This window comes from Chrysochloris asiatica, unplaced genomic scaffold (genome assembly GCF_000296735.1).
Source record: "Chrysochloris asiatica unplaced genomic scaffold, ChrAsi1.0 scaffold00391, whole genome shotgun sequence".
Lineage (NCBI taxonomy): Eukaryota > Metazoa > Chordata > Mammalia > Afrosoricida > Chrysochloridae > Chrysochloris > Chrysochloris asiatica.
Window position 1 is genome coordinate 166,319 of NW_006408909.1, and position 11,510 is coordinate 177,828.

General features: G+C 43.0%; 1 pseudogene; it reads left to right on the top strand.

The window, feature by feature from the left end:
- The first annotated feature begins 2,609 nt into the window (after positions 1 to 2,609).
- On the top strand, positions 2,610 to 3,350 carry LOC102817870 (annotated as a pseudogene).
- Positions 3,351 to 11,510: the final 8,160 nt, after the last annotated feature.

An 11,510-nucleotide genomic window follows, 5' to 3' on the forward strand; every position in this document is an offset into this window, starting at 1 on the left:
GAGGGTCAGAGAAAAAGAGGAAGACCCCCAACGAGATGGATCGGCCAGGTGGCATCATTGATGGACTCAAGTGTGGCAGCGGTAGTGAGGTTGGCCCAGTATCCGACATCGTTTCGTTCTGCTGTGCATGGGGTCGCTATGAGTCGGTTCTGACTCGATGGCACCCGACAACGACAACAGAGGGTGCCTACCTCCCTAGTGTCATTGTTCATCTTATAGGCCTGTCTGTTGTTTGGGTGAAAGTTGAAATCATGGCAATGAGTTATAATTTCAGGGGTTCCAGCAGTCTCTATCAGACTAGCAAGCCTGGTCATTTTGTTTTTATGATTTTTAAGCTTTGTTCTGCACCTTTCTCCCATTCTATCCAGGACCTTCTATGGTGATCCCTTTCAGAGTCATCAGCAGTAGTCACACAACACCAAGTTCTCCTAGCCTTAGGATTGTGGAGGCTGAGGTTCACAAGCTCATGATCTATTAGTCCATAAAACTATTTGTTTCCAGCCATCTTTTTTTTTTTTTTTTTGCTTCACTCTTCTTTATTTGGATGGGGAGAGACCAATTGTTGCACTTTAGATGGATACTCACAAACTTTAAGATCCCAGTTGCCACTTATCAAGTCAGAATACAGTACACACCCTTGTGGACTATGTCATATGCCAATTGACCTTGATATCCTTGAGACTATGGTCCAGAGCCCTTAGACTCAGCAACTCATCCCCTCCAGGTGTTTGGTTGTGGTTACAAAGTTTACAGAGATGTAGTTTACTGGTCACGCCCCCGAGACTCAGCAACTCATCCCCTCCAGGTGTTCAGGTGTGGTTACAAAGTTTATACAGATGTTTACTGGCTCAGTGGTGAAGATTTTTCTTTTATTTACATTGAGGTACAACCCATAATGAAGGTTGTGGTTTTTTATTTTCATCAGTAAGTATTTTAAGTCTTCTTTGCTTTTAGCAAGCAATATTGTATTATCTACATACTGCAGGCTGTTAATGAATCATCCTCTAAATTTGATGCCACGTTCGTCTTCATATAATCCAGTTTCCCAGATTATTTGCTCAGCATACAGATGGAATAAATACGGTGATAGAATACAACCCTGGTGCACACATTTCCTGATTTTAAACCAGTGTTCCCTTGTTTTTGGTCCATGTACAGGTTTCTCAAGAACACAATTAAGTGTTCCAGAACACTCTTACTCCTCAATGTGGTCCATAGCTTGGCATAATCTACACAGTCAAAAGCCTTTGCATAGTCAATAAAGCACAGGTAAGCATCTTTCTGGTATTCTCTGCTTTCAGCAAGATCCATCTGACATCACCAGTAATAGCCCTCATTCCATGCCTTCATCTGAATCTGGCTTGAACCTCTGTCAGTTCCTATCAAGGTAATACTGCAGCCATTTAAAAATTATCTTGAGTAAACTTTTACTAGCATGTGATATTAATGATATGGTTTGATGATTTCCGCATTCTGTTGGGTCACCTCTCTTTGTAATGGGCACAAATATGGATCTCTTTCCAACAGTTAGCCAGGTAGTTGTCTTCCAAATTTCTTGATGCTCAGCATTTCTCAAGCCAAAAGAACTGAAGAAAAATTTCAAGCCTCAACTTGTAATACTGAAGGATTCTTTGGGCAAAATATTGAATTGATGCAGAAAGCATCAAAAGAAAATATAAGGAACACACGAGTCACTGTACCAAAAAGAAATGGTCTATGTCCAACTGTTTCAAGACGTAGCATTTGATCAAGACCCAATGGTAATGAAAGAAGTCCAAGCTGCACTGAAGGCACTGGCAAAGAACTAGGCTCTGGGAAATGATGGAATATAAATTGAAATCTTTCAGTGAACTGATGAGGCACTAGAGGCACTCACTCAACTATGTCAAGAAATCTGGAAGACAGCTACCTGCCAGAGGTTCAAGCCGGATTCAAAGGAAGGCATGGAATGAGGGCTATTACTGGTGATGTCAGATGGATCTTGCTGAAAGCAGAGAATACCAGAAAGATGCTTACCTGTGCTTTACTGACTATGCAAAGGCTTTTGACTGTGTAGATTATGCCAAGCTATGGACCTAATTGAGGAGTAAGAGTGTTCTAGAACACTTAATTGTGTTCTTGAGAAACCTGTACATGGACCAAAAACAAGGGAACACTGAGTGGTTTAAAATCAGGAAACGTGTGCACCAGAGTTATATTCTATCACCGTATTTATTCCATCTGTATGCTGAGCAAATAATCTGGGAAACTGGATTATATGAAGACGAACGTGGCATCAAATTTAGAGGATGATTAATTAACAGCCTGCAGTATGCAGATAATACAATAATGCTTGCTAAAAGCAAAGAAGACTTAAAGTACTGATGAAAATAAAAAACCACAACCTTCGTTATGGGTTGTACCTCAATGTAAATAAAAGAAAAATCCTCACCACTGAACCAATAAACAACATCCATATAAATGGAGAATTGTCAAAGACTTCATTTTGCTTGGATCTACCATCAACACTCTTGGAAACCAGTCACGAAATCAAATGATGTATTCCATTAGGCAAATCTGTTGTACAAGCTCTTTTTCGTGGCACCAAGGAGGCCGGTGGCTGCTTCACCATGAAGCTGAACATCTCCTTCCCAGCCACTGGCTGATAGAAACTCATTGACGTGAACAATGAACACAAGTTTTGTACCTTTTATGAGAAACAAATGGCCACAGAAGTTGCTGCTGACTTGTTGGGTGATGAGTGGAAGGGTTATGCTGTCCGCATAAGTGGTGAGAACGACAAGCAAGGTTTTCCCATGAAGCAGAGTGTCTTGACTCATGGCCGCATCCACCTGCTTCTGAGTAAGAGGCATTCCTGTTACAGACTAAAGAGACTGGAGAAAGAAAGCACAAATCTGTCCAGGGCTGCATTGTGGTTATCAACCTGAGTGTTCTCAAATTGGTTTTGGAAAAAAAAGAAAGAAAAGTATCCCAGGATTGACTGAAACAACTATGCCTCGTCACCTGGAACCCAAAAGAGCTAGCAGGATCTGCAAACTTTTCAATCTCTCTAAAGATGTCTACCCCTATCTTATGTTGTGAGAAAGTCACTGAACAAAGATGGCAAGAAACCCAGGACCAAAGCACCCCAAATTCAGTGTCTTGTTACTCCACGTGTCCTGCAACACAATGTCGGCATATTGCTCTGAAGACACACTAAGAAAAATAAGGAGGAGGCTGCAGAATATGCCAAGCTTTTGGTCAAAAGGATGAAGGAGACCAAAGAAAAACGCCAGGAACAGCTTGCCAAGAGACGGAGGCTGTCATCTCTGAGAGCTTCTACCTCTAAGTCTGAATCCAGTCAAAAATAAAACTGATTTCTATGTGTGACAAATACGCTTATATTTAGAAAAAAGTTTTCAAATCTGTTGCACAAGACCTATTTAAAAATGTTGAAAATAAAAGATGTCAGTTTGAGGACTAAAGTGCGCCTGACACAAGCCATGTGAAAGTTGCACAGTGAACAAGGAAAACCATAGAAGAATTGATGCATTTGAGTTATGATGTTAGAAAAGAATAATAAAAGTATCATGGACTGCTAGAAGAAAAAACCCATGTTGGAAGAAGTATAGCCAGAATGCTCCTTGGAAGCCAGAATGACGAGACTTCATCTCTCCTACTTCAGCTGTATTGTCAGGAGGAACCAGTTCCCGGAGAAAGACATCATGCTTAGTAAAGTGGAGCGTCAGAGAAAAAGAGGAGGAGCCTACACAAAATGAAATGGTACAGTGACAGCAGCAATGGACTCAAGTATAGCAAACATTGTTAGATTGGCGCTGAACAGGATAGTGTTTTGTTCTGTTGTGCATAGGGTCGCTATGAGTTGGTACCAACTTGACAGCACCTAACCACAGCAACAACAACAAGAACACAGAAGTTTAACAAACCCTAAGCACAAGTAACATTAAATATATGTATACACTACTCCAAGGGACATCATAGTCGAATTGCTTAGTATCATTGATAATAGAAAATTTTTAAAGTAGAGAAAAAATAAGATGAAAATTAGAGATTTCTCATTTGAAACAATGCAAACCAAACGTTGTTGTTATATGCCACGGAGTCAGTTCCAACTCATAGTGACCCTGTACAGGGTTTCCAAGGCTGTAAATCTTTACAGGAGCAGAAAGCCTCATCTTTCTCCCGCAGAACAGCTGGTAGTTTCTAACTGCTGACCCTAAGGTTCACAGCCCGATTCATGACCACTACAGTACCAAACATACAACAGCTGAAAGACCTGTATAACCAGAAGACCTGCACTGTAAAAAAAAAAAAAAAAGTTAAAAAGTCCTTTATGCAGAACAATGATGTCAGGTGAAAATCTGGATCTATACAAAGGAATGAAGAACACCAAAACTGGTAACTACATGGGTAACCAAGACAACTCCTTTTCTTATTATTTAAAACTCTTTAAAAGATAATTAATCAGGTGCTCAGCGTTCTTGTTCATGAGCCAGGAACCTACCATTTCCTGGGTCATCTGCCTCTGCTGTTCTCTCTCATTACACCTTTCCCTCTTTGTCTCCTGGAGCTAAGAGGTTTTCAGCAGAGATCTTGGGCCCAAAGGACATGCTCTAGCTCTTTCTTGGTTGTAATGAATCCCTATTCATCTTTAGGACAGCTCATTTTAAGCAAAGCAGAATGGCAAAACTGGCCAATTTCATTATTAGGGTTCCATACACCTTATTTGCACAGTCCAATCCAGTAAAGGTGCCATGCACCATATTATTAACAAGCTATCCAATCCCTTTGGTGGGCCACAAGCAAAAACTCTGTAAGAATTCTCAACTTTGTAAGAACTCTGAAAAGGTGAAGAAGTACAGAAATTAACAATACACTGAAACAAAAGATAAGTTCTAAATAGTAGAGAGCTTCCAGTGCTGCATCAGTTAAAGATTTCAATTTATATTCCGTCAAGTCCTGGAAATGTTTGTGTCAGCAATGCCTTCAGTGCAGCTTGGACTTTTTCCTTCAGTACCACTGGTTCTTGAACATTTTCTACCTCTTGAAATGGCTGAACATCGACCATTTTCTTGGTATAGCGACGTTATATATTCCTGCCATCTTCTTTTGATGCTTTGTGCATCATACTATATTTTGCTTGTTGTTATTATGTGTCGTAAAAAGAGTTCCAACTCATAATAAACCCTGTATAGGGTTTCCCCAAAGAGCAACTGGTGGGTTTGAACCACCAACCTTGTGGTTAGAAGTCCAGTGCTTATCCTACAGTGCCACACCAGGACCCATACAATTCTACAATACTGTCATTAGAAGCTTAAATCTTTTCTTCAGTTCTTTCAGTTTGAGGAATCAAACTGAGCGTGTTCTTCCTTTTGGTTTTCTAACTCCAGGTCTTTGCACATGTCATTAAAATATTTGACTATGTCTTCTCAAGCTGTACTTTGAAATTTTCTGTTCAGCTTTTACTTCCTCATTTCTTCCATTCGTTTTAGGCATTTCTGTGCTTAAGAGTAAGTTTCATCTGCTTCTGATATCCATTTTGGTCTTTTCTTTCCTTCCTGTTTTTTAATGTCCTTTTGCTTTCTTCCTGTATGATATGCTTGATGTCATCCCACAGCTCTTCTGGTCTTCCATCGTTAGTGTCTATGAATCAAATCTGTTCTTGAGATGGTCTCTAAATTCAGGGGAAATGTTCAAGGTCATATTTTGACTCTCCTGGACTTCTTTGAGTTTTCTTCAGCTTTAGCCTGAACTTGCATATAAGCTTTGATAATCTGTTCCATAGTCTGCCTCTGGACTTGTTTTAGCTGATGATATGGAGCTTCTCCACCATCTCTACCCACAGATGTAGTCAATTTAATTCCTGTGTATTCTATCTGGTGAGGTCCTTTTATGTTGTTGAAAAGGTACTTGCAATATTCTGTCATGCAATCTCCAGCATCATTTCTATCACCAAGGCCATAGTTTCTATCTACCGATCCTTCCTCTTTGCATTCTAATCATCAGTAATTATCAATGCACTTGATAGCATGTTTGATCATTTGATCAATTTCAGACTGAAGAAGTTGGTAGAATTTTTCAATTTCATCATCATTGATTTTAGTAGTTGGTGTGTAAATTTGAATAATAGTAGTATTAAATGGTCTTCCTTATAGGAGTATGGGTATTATCCTATTGAAGACAGCATTGCATTTCAAGATAGATCTTGAAATGTTCTTTTTGATAATGACTGTGACGCCATTCCTCTTCAATTTGTCATTACTAGCATAGTAAACTGCATGATTACAGCTTTTAAATCACTGAAAAGGTTTTGAGCCTTTTATTGCACTGTTGTTACGTGCCATCAAGGCAGTTCTAACTCATAGCAACCGACTCATAGGGTTTCAAGAGTAGCTGGTAGGTTTCAACTGCTGACTTTGCAATTACACATACAGTGTTTATCCTATAGCACCACACTAGGGCTTTATCTTGCACTAATATAAGGTTAAATAAAAACATATGCACCTGTTCTGATTCACCCACAAATTCCACTTAAAGGTAGGAATGAGATGTTACCTTCAGGACTGCTTATTTGTTAAGAGGCAGATGTTAAGATACAGAAAACAAGACTCGGCAAATGGAATTTTATCACATTACTAAGATACAGCCAGAAAAAACTTATCGCTTCAATAATATACTGTATTGTTTCTATTTTGCTGTAACATTATCACAAACTTAATGGCTTAAGATAACACCCATTTATTATCTTATAGTTCCCATGGATCAGCAGTCTGCACACAGCAAGGCTTCTGAGAGTCTCACAACACCCAATCAAGGTGTACACAGGGCCGCACTCTGAACTCATGCAGGTTGCTGGCAGAACTCCATCCTACGAGGTTGCAGAACTAAGGTCTTCCTTCCCCTGCTGACGGTTAGTCAGTGGTCATTCTCAACTTTAAGAGAACACACCTGCATTCTTTGGCTCCTGGCCTCCTTCCTACACCTTCAAAGCCAGTCACAATGTGTAACATCTTCTCCTCACCTCTGAGTCTTTATAACTCCCCTTCTCAGCTCACCTGCCTTCATCCTCTGCTCTTTAGAATCCACCCAGACAATTTGGGCAACACCTAGACTGTTTAATTGAATAACTAGAGTACTTTAGATCATGAGAGTTCTTCCTACCATGTTGTTGTTAAGTGCCATATAGAATTGGTTCCAATCCATAGAGACCCTATATAGGGTTTCCGAGGAGCAGTTAGGAGCTTGAACCACAGACCTTGTGGTTCAAAGTGACTTTGTAGTCCAGCACATTTACCCACAGCACCACACTAGGACTCCCTTCCTACCATGGTGTGGTGGTTATGCGCCATGGAGTCGGTTCTGACCCATAGCAACCCTGTACAGGGTTTCTGAGGCAGTAAATCTTTATGGGAGCAGAAAGCCTCCTTTTTCTCCTGCAGAACAGCTGGTAGTTTCAAACTGCTGACCTTAAGGTTCACAGCCCCATTCGTCACCACTATGCTACCAGAGCTCCTCCCTTCCTACCATACATACCCCCAAATTCCATATATTAATTCATCAAAACACAACCATACAAGACACTGCAATGCAGCATTTGAAGTCAAATGCTATTCAGGTGTGACTCCTGCGAAATAACAGACAATGTGGTTGAAATTTTGGACAAGGCTTTTTTAAGTACAGCAAAATGAAAACTAAAAACTCAGCTAACACAAATATTCTTAGGAAATACAAATTCAACACTGTAAAGACTGAAGCAAGAAGCCTGACCTAATTCCCAGACACAGGGGAATGAGGATATGATACCGGCTCACAGTCTAGAAATAGGGTCTAAACTGACTAAAACAGAGAAACACTGACCACAGTCTTTAGTCAGTAAATGGTTAAGTGTCCCCAGGTTTCCCATAAAGAGGTGGAGGCATAGTCCCCCACATCCATCCTCTGTCCAAAGTGAACCATCTCCCCTACAGCCCCCTAAAAGTCTATCTTAAATGCAGAACTACAAGTTCCTAATTTAGTAAACACAAAGTAGTGAACCTTAAACATTGACTTTAACAAGCCTGCATTTGGCAAGTTTGCTTTGCTCATGCCAAACATCAGTTCTCCCTGTGCCACATGCGTCACCAGGAAGGTTTAAAAAATTGAGACACATGCGTGTTTACAATTATTTTTATTGCATTCTGATTTTAGTTTATTTTCAACTTTTTTTCCTTCCGAAATTATTCTCATCCTACTTGACACAGTAAGAACTAACATTTTTGAGAGTTCTGGAGTCCTGGTGTGGAGCTGGGCTAATGCGCCACACTGCAAAGCCCTCTGAACTGCAAGACTGGCGGGGCAAGCTCACCAGCTGCTCCTCGGAAACCCTGTACAGGGTCGCTATGGGTCGGAACCGACGCGAAGCACGTCACCAGCAATATCAACTTTAATCTTTACAGCTGAGAAAACTGTAGAGCAGTTAAGGACCTTGCCCAAGGCCAGAGAGCTAATAAGACACAGAGGCAAGGTCTCAACCCAGGTCGGTGGCTCCAGAGGCCACGCTCCTAACCCACCAGTTAATCCAAGTTTCTGACACTTTCAATCACATCAGCATTCCATAACTTTTCATGGCAGCAAGCCTGAGTTTTATTCCAAGAGGGCATTCAGTTTTAAAACAGTAGAAGAGTCTTCCTAGGCTTCTCACGTCTCCCTTTATGTTCCCTAAATACTGAAAATACTTATTTACTGGCTAAGAAAGCACGAAGGAGGTTTTTTGAACAGTCCTGGTGTGGCTTTGTAGGATAACCACAATGTTAGTAGTTCAAACCACCAGCTGCTCTTTGATAAGTGCTGTCAGGTTGGTTCAGACACATAGCGACCCTGTATGAGTTGGAGTCATTAATGGTCACTATGAGTCAGAGTCCACTCCACGCACTTTTTGACGGGCGCTGAAAAACAGCAGAAGCAAACTAGAAATGACAGATGTCAACGTTCAAAATGATCTATTAGAGAGAAAAAGAAAATCTGATCTTTCAACTAAAATTCATCACCGTGAGCTTTTATTCCCTTTTACTGGGAAAATAACACGTTTTAGAGCTTTTAATAGGCAATTTATGCTTTCCTCACCAACTTCCCACTGCATGTTTGTTTAAGTCTACAATTAGTGAGCCTCTAAATTACTAAACTGAATTACTAAACTCAAGAAGTCCTGGTGTGCGCTGCAGGATAAAGCGCTAGACTTCAAGATCAGTTTGGGCAAGAAGGTCTGCGGTTCAAACCCACAAGCCGCTTCTCGGAAACCTTATATAGAGTCGCTATGGGTAAGAACTGACTTGACAGCACCTAACAACAACAAAAGAACTAAAAACAAAACAAGATCAAATCCACAGCCATCCAGTCGATTCCGACTCAGAGAGACCCCTATATAAACTTTCTGAGGCTGTTGAGTCTTTATAGGAACAGACAGCCTCATCTTTCTCCTGCAGAGCCGCTGGTGGGTTTGAATCACCGACCTTTCTGCTAGCGGCCCAACGCCTGGCCCACAGACTCACCAAGGCTCCTCAAATTTCTAAAGGTGGGGGCTATTGTTTAAGCATTTTAACACTGCGAACCACAAGGTCAGCAGTTCAAACCCACCAGCTGCTCCTCGGAAACCTTACGCACGGTCGCTAGGAGTCTAGGAGTCGGAACCGACTCGACAACACCTAACAACAACGTCTTTTTTCTATTTTCTTCTTTATTTTCACAGTAAAGAGTAAGTAGTAGGCAGAGGAGAGTACACAGCACGCAGACAACTCTGAGTCACACTTTCCCGGCACTGCTCCTAATCCGTGAACAAGCAAGTATGATTCAGTGGTTTAAAGAGTCCGGAACCTCCCACATCGGAGCTAATTTAAGCACCTACACAGCTGGCACAGGGGCGATCCTCTGCATCCTCAGGACATCGTCGTATCACGCCTGGGTGCCCCAGGTCCTAACGTCCAGTCGGCACCAGGATTTGAGGCCGCAAAAGCGGACCACACCCCATGACCAGAGCAGTTCTAGGGCAGGGATCGCCTTACTCTCCCTGCGGAGCCATAACGTGAGGAACGGAGGACACAGTTGGACGCGTCCAGCCTCTGGACCTAGGACTCCGAGGCCTGCGGCCGATCGGCTGTCGGAAAGAAGGAAGACGCCCGGAGGGCTGACGGCGCCGGTCCTGGCTTGGTCCAGGATAGGCTAAGCCCGCGACAAGGCCTCGGGCGTCGGGCAGACCCCAAGAAAGGCTCAACTACAAACGAACTCACGTTTGTACTCAGCCATCAGTCTCTTGAGCGCTGTCCCCGCCATCGTCCCGGCAACAGCAGTTCTCAGCGGCCTCGCCTCATAAGCGCGATTCCCTCCCGCCCCGACACCAGCGGCTGCTTCCGGGTCATCGCTACGACCAAAGAAGTCCATCCGGGTCGCTACGCCCCCCCACCCCACCCTCCACCGACCCCCACCCCCGCCTCCTCCCCCTTCCCCCCACACGCTTGTGAGGGTGAACAGACACATCATTCTCTAGAGTATGCGGGATTCCAAGCGTCCCCAATCCGGAGGAGATCTCTAGCCGCACTCCTTGGACCGAGAGGCCCGGCGTGGGGCGTTTGGAGGGAGAAGACGAGATCCCGGGGTGGTGCCGCAGTTTCCATTTTAATACAGGGCGGAGGGTTCTGGAAGCATGGGCACCCCTGAGTTTGATAATTACCTTATTATTTTATTCTACCTGTATACTTCAAAAATATCTGGTTTAAGCGGACAAGATCAGGCGGTGACGAGGGACGCGAGTCCAGGGAGATTGGGGTGTAGAGGAACCAGAGTGCGCAAGGGCTACCGCTTCTAGGTCAGAAGTCTGGGTCATAAGACTCTTCTTTAGGTCTCACAGGTGAGAAGAAAGGTGTCTGGCAATTTAGGCTCCTATCTGGAGGCTTGGGGAGACAATCCACTTCCGGTTGTTGACTGAATAGTTATTTTAAGTTGGAGGGCTGAAGACCGGTCCCTGTTTTTGTCTGGGTTGGAAACCTCTCTCAGCTCCAGTCACGCGCATTCCTTGTCATGTTGCCTATGTATCTTCAAAAGCAATGACAGTGTCACCACCGTTTCATTAGGGGTTTTGTGGCTCCAGCTGCTCATCGACAGTCCTATACAGTGTCACTAAGAGTCGGAACTTACTCGATGGCTTAATAACTGAGGCTTAAACCATCCAGGAATAAGACATACGATGTTGATGATGTTAAGTACCATTGAGTCAGTTCCGACCCATAGCGACCCTGTATAGGGTTTCCCAGGAGCAGCTGGTGAATTTCAGTAGTTCAAATGGCTTTGCAGTCTGGCGCATTAATCCACGGCGCTACATAGTTCTGATTCCAAGGGAAGACTGGTGGGTTTGAACCGCCAACCTTGTAGTTAGCAGTCCAGTGCTAATCCTACAGCCGCACATCAGAACATACGATGTTGTTATGTGCCGTGGACTCGGTTCCGACTCATAATGACCCTGTACAGGGTTTCTTAGGCTG